Below are 16430 nucleotides of genomic sequence, written 5' to 3'. Positions count from 1 at the left end.
GATATATCAAGTCAAGTCAAGTAGTTTTTATTTGTATAGCGCTTTTTTACAATACTCATCGTTTCAAAGCAGCTTTACAGAAAATGATGCCTCTTAATGTAAATATATGAGAAATAAAACATCAAAATATAACAAAATAATAGAATAGAATATACAGTATCCTATATTTTTTTTCTTTAAAATGCTTTGAAAATGTAACACTATCTGGGTATTTTGTTGATCCATTTGTGATAGATATACTGTACATTCCGGGTCACTATAAACACACGTCTCCTCTCATAGGAACATGAAATGACTGAAAATATATATGCTCAAATATCTGTACAATTTTGTGTAAATATTCAATTAACTTTAAAACATAATCCTCTTGGGAGTAAATGTGAGATAATTTTCCTCAGGGACAGAAAATGAGCCATTAGATATTTTTATATTATTAATATTATAGTTATGTAGATCAGGATTTTGGACCAGTGAGGTTTCCTTGTACACTGTTAATATAATTGTTATCTCAAAATAATTTACTTAAGCTTAATTTGTACTATTGTTGCTAGTTTAAATTAAATTACTGTTACTCTTTAAACTCTAAAGTTTTCATTAATAAAACATTTAAGTGGTCCTAATTAAACAGTACTTGAAATGTCACATTTTGGAATCATAACTCAAACATATACGTTTTTTAAACTTTGGCTTCGAGTACTACTGACTCAGATTTTTCAAATACAACATTACGGTTGTATGGAATACACATAAGCCCTTGCTCTTGAATAAATTACGTATATTTGGTTAAAACAATGGAACTTATGTAGAAAAATTATAATTGTTATTTAAAAATGTGTATAGTTTTAATTATGACTATTGTTGTTGTTTTGTTGTAGCTGGATGATAATTGAGATTTTTGTGAATTCACCATGAGGGTGATTAGTGTTACCTCTGGTGAACTTGGAGCCTCTTAAGTTTAAGCCATTCTTCTTTACTCAACTGTACTTTACAAAAGAGCAGATTTATGTGTACTAAGGAGAATCCAATATGCCATATGACTAACTGAGATTCAAGTCATAATTTCCCTTATACTGTATTAGAACTCAATTTATATAATTATATAAAAACAATGATACTTTTATCACAGATGAGTTAAGTTTATTTGTAACTAGTTAACTATACATAAACAAAAAATAAGTTCAATTTAATTAAACCAAATAAGTATGTTTAATTAAAAAAGCATGCAAACTAATTGCCTTAAATCTAAGGTCAGCTAATTATATTTTACAGTGTTGGTGGGGCTTCCAGTCATGACATAACAAAAATAGAAAGCAAGAGAGTGACAAAATGTCCTACCGCTTGTCGCAGCTGACAAAAAGTCAGATAAACAGTGTTGGGTAAGTTACTGAAAAAAAAGCAATCCATTACAAATTAATAATTACTTCTTTAAAATTGTAATCAAATTACTTTAATCACATTAATACTTTCTAAAACACTTTTCATAGAAACATTTTTGTTTTTCCACTCAACGAACTCAAAATACTTTCCTCCTTGTCCATTGTTGCACAACCTTCAGTTGTCACAGAAACACAAACAGATGTACTGTACATATGAATTCATATTTTAAATGTATTATACATAAAAATTATTTTAGAAATATGTATAACCCAAGTAATGTACTTTAAATGTAATTACCTTAATTGAAAGTCAATAATTGAAATCTAATTACAAGAATTTAAAATGTAATGTGTTACACTACTTTTTGACTTAAAAAGTAATTATACTACAGTAAATAATTATTTTGTAATCAGATTACACCCAGTACTGCAGAATATGATAAGATTTATCGCTTATTGCTTTATCACAGAGCCTGGTTAAGACATGGTGTGAACCTGCTTGGAGCAATTTAAATATTAAAAAAATAAAAAAAAAGCTAAAAATATAACTACAAAATTGTAATTGTACAATAAGAATGTTATGGCAAATAAAAACAGAATAAAACAGAATATGGAAAGGGTCTTGTCTTTATGTTCTAAGATTTTTTTTTCACCCCCATTAAAAAATAAATGTGACTGATGTTTGTTGTTTCATGTCTTGAACAAATTCCTCTCAGGAAGTACACATATTTCCTCTGGAGCTTTTGACAGTCAGTGGGAGGCTGTGTTGATAACATCTTATGTGTTTGTGTCTCCCCACCTGTTATGTTTAAAGTCAGTCTGGTGTTGAGCCAAGACCTTGAGGAGAGTGAGACAATGGAGTCATTGAATGTATCCTGTCACGCATGACCCTCTCAGTTTCAGCTCACTTGCCCACCAGCAGGCATTCTCTTCAGACAGGGATGAGCAGATCCCCCCCCCCCCACCCCCTCTGGGCCTTTGGACCAGGTTAACTTCTCAGCTGAATCAACAGAATCCAACAAGACTATGAAGATCAGGAGGAACAAACATCTAGAGATGTAATACCTTGCCATAGACTGTAAGAGGCTCAAACCTTCAACAAACATATTTATGTGACATTAACAAACACCTTTAGAACCAGTGGCATGAAAACGGGGTATGCAATATATACAATGCATAGGGGCACCACTCAGACGACAAAATGTTCATGGGGTTAGGGTTAGTTACAGTATATATTAAAATACAATGTAGATTATATATTATATTTTCAAATATATTTATTCTCTCATGGTGTTGAAAAAAAAAAAAACATGGACATATGGACATATTATTATTGAACTACCCTAATATTTATGACCTTTATGACCTTCTTGGAGCTTGAATATTTTGTACCCTATTGAAAAACACATCATACATTCTTCAAAATACCTTTGTCTTTGTTCCACAGATGGCACAAGGGTGAGTAAATGATGAGAGAATTTACATTTCTGGGTGAACTATTCCTTTAACTACCATAAAAGTTGAAAGATTTGGAGAAATCCACAAAACAGGCCAATCAGTTGAGCCGGAACACAGTAAGTGCACCCATTTTTGGGTGAAATAATCCTTTAACCTAACATTAATGGAGTCTAATAAAGTTTCCAAGTATTACATTTTGAGAATAATTATCTTTTTGATTTGATTTGATTTTTTCTCCCCTTTTTCTCTCAATTTGGAATGTCCAATTCCCAATTTGCTCTAAGTCTTTGTGGTGGTGTAGTGACTCACCTCAAACCGGCTGGCAGAGGACAAATCTCAGCTGCCACCACATCTGAGACCGTCAACCCATGCATCTTATCATGTGGCTTGTTACCTCGGAGACATAGCACATGTGGAGGCCCACGCTATCCACCATATCATCTATGCACAACTCACCACGCACCCCACCGAAAGCGAACCACATTATAGCGATCACGAGGAGGTTACCCTGTGTGACTCTACCCTCCCAAGCAACCAGGCCAATTTGGTTGCTTAGGAGACCTGACTGGAGTCACTCAGCACACCCTGGGATTCGAACTTGCGAACTCCAGTGGTGGTAGCCAGCGTCTTTACCACTGAGCGACCCAGGCCCCTCATTTTGACAATAATGGTAGTCAGATTGTCTGCACTATTGGATACAGTTTAGTGTCCACTTTCCTAAGAATAAGGGAGGATGTTATCCCATATCATGTTTCTGAGTGTTAATGAAGCCCAAGTCACCTCTGTGAACTCCATTTGAGAAGAGAAAATGGAAATAAAATTAGTCAGGAAGTCACAGAACCACATGCTCTCATTTCTCATATCAGCTGTCTTACCAGGATTGATGATATTGAAAGTTTACTGATAAAATATAATTATATTGTCAATTACAGTGTATATTGCAGGGTTCATATTAGTCATTTTTTGCATGGGGTGCCATTTCTGTCCTTGAAGAAAATCATCTTAAATGACATTTTTTAAACATATTAAAAATGCTCTCAAGACAATTACTGTATTTTTAAGTTTAAGGAGGCATGTGTTTTCCCCACTTGTCACCTTACCTTTTAAAGCTCTGTCAAAATGTATATATTATCTCAGCATATTACAAAGTCAAAAACTGTATGGTGAGATCTGTTTTAACACTCTGATAAGCTTTAACACACCTAACACTCCACTCATATTCCACAATGTTGTGAAAAACTATCAACCAAGGGCAATGTAAAAAAAATGTATCTACAGTGGATTTAGATTTAATTTTATATCCTTTTTTTTGTCGTGATTCCAAAAGGGCTTCAGATATTGTCACTCTTCCAGGAGTTCTCATAACATCAGCTACTGATGCAGCATTGAGAGACCAACTTTAAAGAGAACAGTTGCCTATACACATTTAGAATCTTTAACTAAAACTGCTATAGTTATAATAAGAACGAAGTAGACTTCTGCTTCCCCTTATAAAGTTTTGATATGAATCTATAACATTTCAATCAAAATACCAGTTACTACAGTTGGTGTTGCTACAGTAATGGCACACATTATGTTTTCTAGTCTTTACTCATCAGTGCTGTTTAGAATGTTGGGGCTGTCTGACCTCATGATGTCTGACATTCTCCATAGTGCTTAAAAGTAAAAATAACGTAATAGCTGTAATCCGCTCTGCACGATCCAGTCACGTATAGTGTATGTCGCGAATAGTGTATGATGCATAGTCTATGATCGGTGTAAAAATCATCCATATTTGGGCAGAAAGACATGTGATTGGTGACTGTTACATATGGCCACCAGGAAATGGCCCCAAGTACATGAAACAGACTCAATGATGCAGACTCACTGAGTCAAAAGGCACTCATTCTGTGAAATCTCATTACTAAACTCATGTCTGCATGCTATGAAAACCTTTAGTCATTGTTGTGTTTGCATGTTTAATTAGTGCTTATGTACAATTATTATGTTTAGTTTATTTGGAGAGGCTTTTGGACACATGGAGATGTCTTTGTACACTAGGATAAATACATTTTGTAATGCTATAACTTTTGATTGCTTTGTTGAATCAACATAAAATTTTTCTCAGTTACAGCTGACACGATTGGGAACAAAACAAAAGCAGGTTTTTGGAGCTACCTTATTTACACCCAGAGATATATAATATCAAATCAGATAAATAAGAAAAAAAAGTTAATTTTTGCTGAAGTTATTTATTTTATTTTATTTATTTGGTGATTTTTCAGCAGTTTCTTAGGCTGAAAACTGCAACAAGTTTGTCAGAACTCTAGATTTTTTTGTAAGGGAATTTCCTAGAATGAGAAATTGTAACATTACTGTAAAAGTTATTTTTTGATACTATGTGTGAACAAAGCCGTAAGATTAACAGTTTGAGCATGTACAAGGTCAGGAGGTGCTCATGTTAGAAGTCTGCTTTGGGCTAATCACAATATTCTGATGGAGATGACATAATTACTCTGCACCATTTAACTCCTGAGATTCAGGAGTAAAACAAAAATAAATATTGAGTAGACAGTGAAACTACGGCCACGTCCACACTTATACATTTCCATTTGAAAAATTGAAAAGTTATTTGCAAAAAACATAATTTTTGAAAATGCTCTCTGTAAATGCATATTTTGAAAAACAATGAGGTTAGAACACTGAAAACAAAGATTTCAAACTTAAACGGATTAGTGTGGACATGACCTAAAGCACTTCACTTTTTCAGAGCAGATGAAGAAATTTGTTGAAAGTTAAAAGAAACAGTAAGTAATTCCGTTACTTATGATAAAATAATATTGATGCATATCTAGTTGACATGTAATGGCCCTAAAATACACAGAAGTCAGGTGCTGATTGGCCAACAATTACCACAACAGAGGCATATCTCTATTCGGTACTTGAGGGAGGTGACAGCTTTTCTGTACACGTGTTCTATACTATTGCTATTACAAAGATAGGGGCCAGAGATTCAAAATGGAATTTAATAGAGAGAAAAGTAATCCTTGATTAATGTCTGTGTTCATGTTTGTCTGAGAAAGAGATATAGAGGAGAAAAAAGGAAGAGAGAATTATAATTCTCTAAATAGTCTCTATATATTTGTCTGCTGTGAATAAGATTCCACATTTTTGAACCAGTTAAGATCTGAAATCAGACACTTCCTATTAAAAGTTGGCATGGCAATGAAATGGCGAACGGGTATTTGGTGGCACATTTAATAAAAGCTCAACTGGACCACTCAGGAAATATTATCTCCCCCTCCCTTCCAGACACAACAAGAAACCCCGACTCCAACCTCGACTCACTTTCCCTAATTAACCACACATACATACATACACACACACACACACACAAAGGACAGCAGTGATAGTACACCAGGGGAGGACTGCTGCTGTTGGTATCCATGCTGATCAACAACCTCCCTCACACATTACAGACAGTCACTGAAGCCCATCAGACAACTCCACTGAGCTGAATCAAAGATAAAACCCTGTTCACAAAACTGAGCAATTCTGGAGAACATGTTTTACTCATTGTTTTTAAAACAGCCCAATAACTAAACTACCACTACATATCGAACAAAAATCAACAGCAAATCTCACTTTGATCTGTGGGAGGCATAGCCTGGCAGTGCTGCTCATATAGACTGATCACACTGTAAATTCGGTGACAGAGGTTGAAAGTTCTGCTGCTGAAATCGGTCTGTGCGTACATAAATTTGATTTATTGCCCCCAGTGGCCGAAGCTAGAAGTGCTGTTCATATAGGCAAGTGTGAGCTCCAGTTTCAAGGTGAAAAGTCCACATGGTTGCGCCAAAAGTGAGTTTTTAGTAGTAAATGATGTAATAAAGCCAACGTTACCTAACTCTACCCTAATCCAAACCCCAACCTAAACATAACTTGCAGTGAAGTAAAAATGTAATTTTAGGGTAAAAATGCATCCGACGAACCACACAACGCAATTACGTGTCTCAGAGATTGCTCACACAACACGCTATCAGTAGCGCTAGAGGAAAAGGTGATCATGTTTGAACTGATGTAAACATGTCTGATAGGGGATGGCTCTTGTCAGTAATACAACAGTATAGGATTGATTTCATGATACATGAACATGTTGGCTTTCACAGGTGGCGTGAGTATAAATATTTCCTCTCTTACCATTACTATGGATAAAATGGTGAAAAGGCATTACATAAATAAATACGATTTACATTTTATATAGAAAATGTGAGTGGTGCTTGGCCATGCAAACCTCCTTTCACGATGCCAGGGTGTTGTGGGTGGTTGCCAGGCCTGTGCTATGTGGTTGGTAAGGTGTTCTGAGTGGGTTTTAGTGTTTTACTATGTGGTTTCTAGGGTGCTATGAGTTGTTATTTACTGGCCCAAATAAAAAGAGCCCATCCCTAAGTCTCTATGATATTCTGATTCCTAGATTGTTTGCTCAAGTCCCCTCTGAATTGTAAGACTATGGGATTTTTATCACTTGTTTGCTTAGTAAAGTCTGTATGCCTAGAAACGTAACAGCACACCTCTCCCCAAAAAACTGCACAATTTAAGGTATCAATTATGTCCAGTAGCAAAAAGTTTAATACATTAGGGCAAGGCTATTCAACTTCATAGAAAAGTGGGCCAGATGGAAAAAAATCTCTGGGGCATGCGGGCCAAGCCAGAATATTTTGTTAATGAAAAGCTGCTATCAGATATTGTGTTATAGTAGGGCAATAATATTTGTTCACTATATAAATAAAACAATTTCCAGCAGGAAATTCTGAAGAAAACAAAACAAAACAAACAAACAAACAAACAAACAAACAAACAGATAACCAAAAACTAAAAAGTGCTTTAAAATTGGTCCATAACTGAAAGATTAAATCAGATTGATAATAAACATTTTATTGAACAATAACAGTTGTTTGTAATAGATGCAATGATTTAAACTTAAGACTTTTCAGATCAAATGTTTTATTGAACAAATTAATTAATATAACTTTTCTGCTTCTCTGAACTCATGCTTGTCAGTCGTCCATGGTTTTAGTTTTTTAATTTTCCCATTTTGTCAAAATTATGGATTATGATTATTTGTATAAAAACCTTGAGACCTGGCGTGACTTCCATCTAGCGCAAGTTTACACTGGAAAATAATTGAAAAACAGCGCAATCAGCACAAAGTGCGTACGGTGTGAACAGCCCCTGAAAAAATTTACAACCTCACGAGGGCCACTGAAAATTTCAAACGGGCCGGATTTGGCCCACAGGCCGCCTGCTGAATAGGACTGCTTTAGGGTTTAGAACACAACCTTTTGCAAATGAAGTGTTGATTTAGTAAGAACCAGTAATAAAATCTCATTTTAAGCTTATTGTGATTCAGAACATTTTAATATAGAGTAGGGCTGTCAATCGAGTAACATTTTTACTGATACAGTATAATGTATATGGTTAATTAATTAATTGAATTAACCACATATACTGTATCAACATTTGCAGAGAGAGCCACACAAATAAAGGCAATTCACAATATAATAATCCAAAAAACGATATATTTCATTATCGTGGTAGATGAGTGATTAGACAACATAAAAAGTGGCTTTAGAAGTCAATATATTGTTTGCTTCATTTCCATATCATTGAACATAAGCCTGTCACTGGCCTACAGTCCAAAGCAATCTGTCAGAGGTTTGGGCAGTTTTCCTTCTTTCGTCTGTCTGTCTGTACACATGCGTCAGATGGATGCTTTTGGAACGGTTCAATGTGGTTGTGCCGTGTTTCATGGTTTTAATGGTCTCACGTAAGGCTGCACATTTAATCTAAATAAAATAGAAATCGCAAAGGGCAGCGATTTCATTAAATAAATAAATAGTCTGCTCACTTCAAAATTTAACTTCAAAGTTTATTTGCGCTGCTCTGTCCAGTCTATATTAATTTCGAGCATTATTATAGTTTTCAGAGCGATTCTGTGCTCCACAACTCCATCTCATGGTTAGATTAACAGAAGTGCACAGAGTTCGGTTCCGTTTGCTTACATGCGGCAAGCTCTTTATTTACGTTAAACCGGCACGTCCTGCATGAAGTGGTTTTTATTATCATCTGCGGTTGCAACATCTCAGTCTCCGCCAGGCACAGGTATCATAATAATAACGCAGAATACAAGATGGTGTATAATTCAAACATCTTTATTAAATTATTGCTGAGCAAACAGCATTAACAGTAACACCTGTAGAGTCCAGAAACATGCGCTCTTCCAGGAAGGAGCATATCTATAATAAATCTATATAAATTATTTAAATACTATAATATAATGCATTGTTAAATGAAATATAATAAAATAATGAATACAAATAATTAAATGAAAATGGTGACAAACTAACCAAAATTTTCACAGTTTAATTACACCAATGGGTTATCAGTTAAACAGTTTGACATTAAAGGTGCAATCAGTAATTCTAATCCAATACACTTTTTGTCAAATTCTGCAAACATCTCCTCACAGTCTGCTAGCTGTCTGTTCTGCAGGTGGGCTGAAAAAAAAAATCTAGTATTTGTACACAGCCCTGGCTCTGTAAATGGGACAAATATATATATATATATATATATATATATATATATATATATATATATATATATATATATATATATATATATATTGAAAGTGAATGGTGACCGAGACTGTCAGTCCCTAACATTCTGTCTAACATATTTTGTGTTCCACAGAATACAAAGGGTCACACGGGTTTGGAACTACATGAGGTTAGGGAAATGATGACAGAATATAAAATTATGGCTGAGCTCTCACTTTAAAGGGGTAGTTCACCCAAAAATGAAAATTCTCTCATCATTTACTCACCCTCATGCCATCCCAGATGTGTAAGATTTCCTTTCTTCTGCAGAACACAAATTATGATTTTTAGAAGAATATTTCAGCTCTGTAGGTCAGTACAATGCAAGCGAATGTGTGCCAAAATGTTGATGCTCCAAAAAGCAAATGTAGGCACCATAAAAGTAATCTATAGGACTCCAGTAGTTAAATCCATATCTTCAGAATGGATATGATATATTTGGGTGAGAAACATATCAATATTTAAGTCATTATTTGCTAGTAAATAATCTAATAAAATAACCAGCAGGAGGCGATATGCAGAGAAGAATGTGAATCACCAAAAACACAAGAAGAATTTGAAAGTGATCTGATTTTCATCCACACCTATCACATCGCTTCTGAAGATATTGATTTAACCACTGGAGTCTTATGGATTATTTTTATGCTTATTTATGTGATTTTTTTTAGCTTTAAAATGTTGGCACACATTCACTTGCATTGTATGGACCAAAGGAGCTGAGAAATTCTTCTAAAAATCTTCATTTGAGTTCAGCAGATGAAAGAAAGTCATATACATTTGTTATGGCATGAGGGTGAGTAAATGATGAGAGAATTTAAATTTTGGGGTGAACTTTCCCTTTAAGGGCTCTTGTCAGATCTGGATGAATTTGTCAATAAGAAGAGAGGTTTGGAAACCTTTCTTATTACGGTGAAAAGGTGAACATATACACTATATTGCCAAAAGTATTCGCTCACCTGCCTTTAGACGCATATGAACTTAAGTGACATCCCATTCTTAATCCATAGGGTTTAATATGACGTTGGCCCACCCTTTGCAGCTATAACAGCTTCAACTATTCTGGCAAGGCTTTCCACAAGGTTTAGGAGTGTGTTTATGGGAATTTTTGACCATTCTTCCAGAAGCGCATTTGTGAGATCAGACACTGATGTTGGACGAGAAGGCCTGGCTCACAGTCTTCGCTCAAATTCATCCCAAAGGTGCTCTATCGGGTTGAGGTCAGGACTCTGTGCAGGCCAGTCAAGTTCTTCCACACCAAACTCGCTCATCCATGTTTTTATGGACCTTGCTTTGTGCACTGGTGTGCAGTCATGTTGGAACAGGAAGGGGCCATCCCCAAACTGTTCCCACAAAGTTGGGAGCATGGAATTGTCCAAAATCTCTTGGTATGCTGAAGCATTCAGAGTTCCTTTCACTGGAACTAAGGGGCCAAGCCCAACTCCTGAAAAACAACCCCACACCATAATCCCTCCTCCACCAAACTTCACAGTTGGCACAATGCAGTCAGACAAGTACCGTTCTCCTGGCAACCGCCAAACCCAGACTCGTCCATCAGATTGCCAGATGGAGAAGCGTGATTCGTCACTCCAGAGAACACGTCTCCACTGCTCTAGAGTCCAGTGGCGGTGTGCTTTACACCACTGCATCCGACGCTTTGCATTGCACTTGGTGATGTATGGCTTGGATGCAGCTGCTCGGCCATGGAAACCCATTCCATGAAGCTCTCTACGCACTGTTCTTGAGCTAATCTGAAGGCCACATGAACTTTGGAGGTCTGTAGCGATTGACTCTGCAGAAAGTTGGCGACCTCTGCGCACTATGCGCCTCAGCATCCGCTGACCCCGCTCTGTCATTTTATGTGGCCTACCACTTCGTGGCTGAGTTGCTGTCATTCCCAATCGCTTCCACTTTGTTATAATACCACTGACAGTTGACTGTGGAATATTTAGTAGCGAGGAAATTTCACGACTGGACTTGTTGCACAGGTGGCATCCTATCACAGTACCACGCTGGAATTCACTGAGCTCCTGAGAGCGGCCCATTCTTTCACAAATGTTTGTAGAAGCAGTCTGCATGCCTAGGTGCTTCATTTTATACACCTGTGGCCATGGAAGTGATTGGAACACCTGAATTCAATTATTTGGATGGGTGAGCGAATACTTTTGGCAATACAGTGTATATATATATATATATATATATATATATATATATATATATATATATAATGCTGAAATATAAACCAAAGCAAGATCATGTTTTATTCATGCTTACTTTCACTATTTCATAGCTTTTAGTTGTTAGATCAGTGTAGTTACAGTTTTCAGTGTCGAAAGAATTTAGATAATTAGTTCTGTACACAGTACCGCCACTCCCTAAATGCAGAGTACGCAGCCTGCATAGGGCACCAACCACAGAAATGCTGTCTGTTTACGCTCCAGTTGTCAATTACAAGTCGGCAGAGCAAAATGCATTTACACTTAACGTGGATGTATATATGGATTTGTACTGTTAATAAGCCTTAAGTAGCTGCAATAGTTTCCAGTACCACTGCTTGCGGGACGTGGGACAAAGCACACTGATATATTACTGCAGATTTAAAAATGTACACTTAAAAACATATGTCACAAGAGCCCATATTTACAGTATCACCCTGAAAATGACCATCACCATGACACAGAAAAGCGTTATCATTAGAGCCACAATTTACCTCAGCATGCTGCCTTAAGTTGGAGCTGCAATTTTAATCTTGAAATATCCACTTGTCTTGGTGTTAAATGAAGGCATTGCATGACGAAACTATAATTTTTTCACAGTGCGGAGCGAAGAAAGTGTTTCACTTAGTTAGAAGAGCATGATGCTGCAGCAGTGATGGACTCGGCTTGAGTGACAGTCTGTGACAGCATGCAGCTGTGTGAACTTCCACTGTTGTAAAAGCCCCATCCAATAATCTCTCAATAAATTACACATTAATTAAAATTAAACCCAGTTATGTACTGACAGGAATGCCGCCCATTGTAATGAAGTAAAAGTAAATTTTTTTTTTCATTAGAAATGTACTTGAGTGAGAGTAAAAAGCACCCACTTTTAAACCTACTCTAAAAGTACATTTTTTTTTCCAAAAAGTTACTCAAATAAATGTAATGGAATAAATGTAGCGCATTACTACCTACCTCTGGCAAAAACACATCCTGCTGTGAGTTGCGATGACTAACCCCTGCTGACTGTGACCCACAAAAAAATATGAAGCTGGTACTTCAAGCTTGAATTGCTTCATTGATACGAAAATGAGTTACGGAATTTATGTATGGTCAGGGGGTATGATTAATTCCGTTAATTATTATGTTATTTTTTACATAATGAATCGCACCGAATTAACACGTTAAATCGATGTAAGGGAGTTTGAGGAAAGGAGGAGGCGAGAAGCGAGGTTTCCCAGTTCAGGTGGGTGTTTTAATTTGTCCAGCTTAAAGTTTACAGCTTCCAAGAAAAATATTGACCTTTCACACATACAACTTCACAATAACTTTCGTGGCAATATGGCTTTTCTTGTGCCGGTCTCTCTCTCCCCATCTACTGGTGGTGTGGCTCTTTTATGCCACTCTCCCCGTGCTCACTAAAATTAGAGACAGGTGTTAGACATAATTTAGCTCAGGTGTAAGCGCTTTTACCGCTTTCTCTCTCTCCGGAGAGATGCTTGACCATGCCCCCACTGCCACATATCCCCACCGCCCGACTCAGGCCGGGGAGGCATCCGGCCTGCCTACCACTCCCCCCCATTCCTGGAAAGGAAGTCGGCGACAGCCATCTGCACTCCCGGTCTGTGGACCACCTTGAACTTAAACGGCTGAAGAGCCAGGTACCAAAGGGTGATCCGCGCGTTGGTATCTTTCATGCGGTGGAGCCACTGGAGTGGGGCGTGATCGGAACAGAGGGTGAAGGCCCGCCCCAACAGGTAGTATCGGAGAGTGAGGACCGCCCACTTGATGGCGAGACACTCCTTTTCCACGGTGCTGTACTTAGTTTCCCTCAACGAGAGCTTATGGCTAATGTACAGCACCGGGCACTCCTCCCCCTCCACTACCTGCGAGAGTACAGCCCCCAGCCCCCTGTCTGAAGCATCTGTCTGTAAAACAAAAGGGAGAGAGAAGTCAGGTGAATGTAAAAGCGGCCCCCCGCAAAGTGCGGCTTTAACTTGCCTGAACGGCCGCTCACACTGCTCCGTCCACTGGACCGGGTCTGGAGCTCCCTTTTTAGTGAGATCAGTCAGTGGGCTGGTGACATCCGAATAATTAGACACGAACCTTCTATAATAGCCAGCCAGCCCCAGGAACTGTCTCACGCCCTTTTTGGTCTTGGGCCTCGGGCAGGTTGCAATTGCTGCTGTCTTGTCAATTTGGGGATGCACCTGACTGTGGCCCAAGTGTAACACCAGATACCGTACCTCCACCCGCCCAATCGGGCACTTCTTTGGGTTTGCTGTGAGTCCCGCTTGGCGCAGCGATCTCAGAACCGCCCTCAGATGTTGCATGTGCCACTGCCAATCATTGCTGTAAATGATGATGTCATCTAAATAGGCAGCGGTGTACGCTGAATGCAGTCTGAGGATTCGGTCCATGAGACGCTGGAACGTAGCCGGGGCTCCAAACAAACCGAACGGAAGTGTCACAAACTGGTGTAATCCAAACGGTGTGGAGAAGGCGGTTTTCTCACGGGAAATTGGTGTCAATTGGATCTGCCAATAACCCTTCGTCAAATCCAATGTCGAATAAAATCGAGCAGTGCCCAACCGATCGATCAACTCATCAACGCAAGGCATTGGATACGCATCAAATTTAGACACCGCGTTGACTTTCCTATAATCCACACAGAACCATACAGACCTGTCGCTCTTAGGCACTAGAACAACTGGGCTGGACCAATCGCTGTGGGATTCTTCTATTACCCCCATATCAAGCATTGCATCCAATTCTTCCTGAATGATTTTCTTCTTATGTTCGGGTAATCGACCCCCGGCTCGGTCTCGATGTGGTGATGGATGAGGTTTGTACGCCCCGGTAGAGGGGAGAACACATCCGCAAACTCCTGTTGCAACCTAGCAACCTCCGCGAATTGACTCAGTGAGAGGTGGTCTCCGCAAGTGACTGGGGTGAACTGTTTATGTTTTGAACTCACCTCCGGTCCGAGCTCCGCCTTCTCGGGAACTACCGTAGCCAACGTCACAGGGACCGCCTCCCTCCATAATTTCAGGAGATTGAGGTGGTATATTTGACGTGTGTCCCCTCTATCGGTTCGTTTAACCTCATAATCAAGATCTCCCACTCATCGTGTGACCTCAAATGGTCCTTGCCACTTGGCGAGTAATTTAGAGTTCAATGTGGGAAGTAATACAAGCACTTTATCTCCCGGTGCAAATTCCCTTAGCTGAGTTCCCCTGTCATACAGTCGGTGCTGTCGTTCTTGAGCTTGGAGCAAATTCTTCTGTATTAGCTGCCCCAAAGTGTGGAGTTTTGCTCTAAGATCAAGAACGTATTGAATCTCATTTTTACTGTTTGAAGGTCCCTCCTCCCAGGCCTCTCGCAATACATCAAGCACACCGCGTGGGCATCGCCCATACAGCAGCTCGAATGGGGAGAAGCCAGTGGAGGCTTGCGGGACCTCTCGTACTGCAAATAACAGGGGGTCGAGCCATTTATCCCAATTTCTAGCATCGTCGTGCACGAATTTACGAATCATGTTTTTGAGGGTTTTATTAAATCATTCCACCAGGCAATCTGTTTGAGGATGGTACACGCTGGTGCGAATTGATTTAATACTCAACAATTCGTACAGCTCGCGTAGTGTCCGTGACATAAACGTTGTGCCCTGATCGGTGAGGATTTCTTTCGGAATCCCCACCCGGGAGATTATTTTGAAGAGTGCCTCCGCAACACTGCGTGCTGAGATGTTGCGAAGGGGCACTGCTTCCAGATACCGCGTTGCATATTCCACTAGGACCAATACAAAACGATGTCCGTGTGCTGACCGTTCTAATGGCCCAACGAGGTCCATTCCAATTCTCTCAAAGGGGACCTCAATCAAGGGAAGAGGGCGCAATGGCGCTTTTGGGGTGGCCGGTGGGTTAACCAGTTGGCATTCGCGGCAGGCGAGAATGAGAGGAGAGAGGGGAGGTGATGAGACAGGGGAAAACACAGGGGGAGGAGAGAGAGAGTAGGAGGGCTCTTCCGCCCTCGGGATCGCCGCCATGTGGTCCTCTGCAAGCCGGACGGCTTCCTCCAGCGACGCCGGGCGGTGGCACTGGACCCACTCTGCCGTCCCTTTTGGCAGACGATGTATTAATTGTTCCAGTACCACCTGGTCGATGATCCCATCGACGCCGCGGTCCCCCGCTAGCAGCCATCTTTGGCAGGCGTCGCGGAGCCGTTGGGCGAAGGCAAACGGGCGGTCGGAGTTCTCCAGCTTCAGACTCCGGAAGAGTTGACGATTCTCTTCCGGACTCCGACCAACCCGTTGTAGGATGGCTTTCTTCAAGTCACCGTAAGCCAGGAGGCTCGTCGCCAACAGTTGTTGAGCCGTGAGCTGGGCTTCCCTGGACAACAGCGGGATAAGTCGGGCCGCCCACTGTCTGAGTTGCCAGCCCCAGATCTCGGCGGTCCGTTCAAACAAATCCAGGAAGGCCTCGGGGTCGTCCGCCGTCCCCATTTTCTGTAACGCAGGTGGGGGCAACGGCGTGTGAGTGTCCAGGGTCGCGGCTGGGGACGCCTCCTGGCTGAGGAGGCTCCGGATCGCCTGCCGGTCCTCTGCTTGAGTGCGTAAGAGCTCGACAAACCGGCGATCTTGATCTTGTCGGAGCTCAAGCAGTGTTTGCTAGTGGCTCCAATGTAGGCCAGCGAGGGCTTGGAGGATCTCCGCCAACTGGGAGGACTCTACGGGGCGACTTCCGTCCATCTTCAACCAAACTTAT

This window comes from Myxocyprinus asiaticus, chromosome 41 (assembly GCF_019703515.2).
Source record: "Myxocyprinus asiaticus isolate MX2 ecotype Aquarium Trade chromosome 41, UBuf_Myxa_2, whole genome shotgun sequence".
Lineage (NCBI taxonomy): Eukaryota > Metazoa > Chordata > Actinopteri > Cypriniformes > Catostomidae > Myxocyprinus > Myxocyprinus asiaticus.
Note: the sequence above shows the minus strand (reverse complement) of the source record.